The following is a 2,781-nucleotide window of genomic DNA, read 5'->3' as shown; positions in this document are numbered from 1 at the left end:
ATTCTCTACTATAAGATATTGCAAATTTGGGAAAGGTGAAAGGAATCAGGCACATATTATTCCTTTCACCTTTCCCAAATTTGCAATATCTTATAGTGGAGAATATCTTGGTTTTTGAGTCAAAAGAATATAGGATCAAGTACCAGATATGGAACTTATTTTCTCTGTCGCAGTGGATGAGTTATGTAAACTTTCTTGGCCTCAGTTTCTTTATCTGTAAAATGAGGAAGTTGTTCTCTATGACTTCTTTATATTCTTCTAAACTTGTGATCTATGATGATTCCCCTTCCAGCTGTAAGTCAAGGTCACTCTCATCAGGTATTGCCAGGTGGTACTCTCTGTTTTGTTTCCTTCATCAATTTCCTGTGGCTCCTAGGGCTTGTCACCAAGTGTTGTTCTCTGTCATGGCTCTTTGCAGTAATGTCATGCAAGTACTCAGCTCATTACCCACTTTAATTAGACCTACATTTCCTGGAACACATAAAAATGATTTCTTTGTCAATTATATGTTTTTGTTTAATTATTTGTATCACAATTGTAGGATTTTCTACTGTCTTAAAGTAACAAATATACTCCATCTATATTACAGGTAAAGAAATTGTCTGTTATCTGTTCTGGGGAGATAACCAGCATTTATAATAGTATTTCTATTTTAACAATTTATTTCAAACTCCAAAACAACTTTCAAATGATTTGCAAAGGACATTCTACTTGAAAGTTAGGGAATGTTTATAAATGTGATTTAGAAATTATTAGATGATTTGAAGTGCACCAAGAAAATGATCAAATATTCTTCATATTTGATCCTCCAACTACCCTGAACCCCTCAGTCCACATCATAACTGACATCCATTTTCAAGTTTGAATGGTCCAAATGGCACCTTCACTGTCAGCGTTGAGTTGTTGTTTTTTTAAATATAATTTTCTGTTTAAAGTAAACCTTTTTCAGTTCTATGTTTGGAATGGAAATGCCATAATTATGGTTGTTGGTGACATCTGCTCTTCGGGAGGTCTTGGAAACATTAAGAGAAGCTCAAGCTGAAGCAGATGAGATCAATTTGATTTCCAATTTCACTGCTGGGTGAGTTCCATTTTCCTTTGGAATTTTTTTGAGAGGAAAAACAGAGTTCACATGAGGCAGGTAAAATTATGCTTTAAATACAGTGGAACTATCATCATGTTTTGTTTATGAATGCATAAAAAAGTAAAGAAGTCTTCTTCATTCTCTATAAGAAGTTATATTTTAGGGCTGTGTCACAGACTAGTCTCTTCCTATTGACCAAAAAAAATGACATTAGCAACCTTTGAAAATTATCACTTTACCTTCATGGTACAATCCTTCCGAGGCCCATATTTTTTTTTTCCTCTTTTCAGTGAATCAAGGGAGTCAGACATTTATCCAGAGGGATGCTTGGCTACCATGGGCAAATAAGTGTGTAATCCTCCCATGGCCTAGTTAACTCTCAATGGACTGTCTTCTCAGGGGTTGTACTAGTTTAATTTGCTACCTATCAGTCTGAGAATTTGACTTACGTAATTTTCTACCTCAATATCTAGAGATTTACTACCTATATATATATATATGCATTTTTTTGTGTGTTTCTTATCAGTGGTAGCTTTGAATTTACTTATCAGATGAATTATGCTACAATTTGGCATGATGAACTAGAGAATCTTTATCTCATTACTAATCTCTGGAACTGGTGAATTTCTTTTCCAAAGCAATGATTCTCAGGATTCAGAGAATAATAAACAATAACAATCAAGGTAACTAAAGTGCATCCTAAACACTGTCTTTTTGGAAATGGTAGAGAAAAAAATTCAAAGTACAATGAATATCAAGTTGGAATTTCTTTATTTAGAAAATTATGTTTAATATTGTCATAACAAAAAAAATTAAAATAGGCTTACTCATTACAAAAATCTAACTAACATGGAAAATGTTAAGTAGGATCTGAAATCGTTACTTATCTTTGTGTTGAATTACCATACCCTGCCATATACTTTTATGCAGACACACTATTGATTTGAATGGGCAATTCAGTACATGAATTGATGATGGGATATGGAGAACAGTTCTAAACAGTACGCAAATACAAAATAGCTTGTGGGTAAATGACTTATCTAAAACATTAATCCATCTGTTCAAATTAAGCCGATATCTGTCTCGAGCAAATAAACTACAAGTAAATAAAACTGAATGAGGAACCAATGCCCAGGTCCAGTCTGGGACACATTATTCTGGATAGGAAACCTTTATTCTCTTCATTTCCTGTTTAAACTTGTTTTGAAAAGCTACAACCATCAATTTCCTCATTCTCAATCATTATATTGTGATATGCATTTTTTTTGTTTTCAGCTGTGTTTTCATTATAAAATGTCCATAAATAAGCACATACAGTGAAAGTATCCCACAAGTATACACTAGATAGATCTCTGTAACTACCAATAACAATACACATGAAAACCTATTCTTTCCTCATACAGAGGGAGCAGGTGGCATTGGCAGAGGGAGCAGGTGGCATTGAGCTGGTGGAATTGAGTGCCAAGTTGGACTAGAAATAAAATCACCAGTACCTATCCTCTTTCTTTTCACCATTTTCCAAGTTCACAGTCTCAAAAAAGTGACTTTATTTTTGTCTTCAAGTGAAAACCACAATAGAGTAAGTTTACACTACCAAGATAACTTAAACACTACTTAAAGGTATATATCCTGATTTGGATAGGTACCACAGTATAAAATTAATTTTTCCTTTGTAACTTCTGACACGGGCTTAATAA

The sequence above is a fragment of the Gracilinanus agilis genome, chromosome 3, assembly GCF_016433145.1.
Source record: "Gracilinanus agilis isolate LMUSP501 chromosome 3, AgileGrace, whole genome shotgun sequence".
Lineage (NCBI taxonomy): Eukaryota > Metazoa > Chordata > Mammalia > Didelphimorphia > Didelphidae > Gracilinanus > Gracilinanus agilis.
This window is presented reverse-complemented; position numbering follows the sequence as displayed.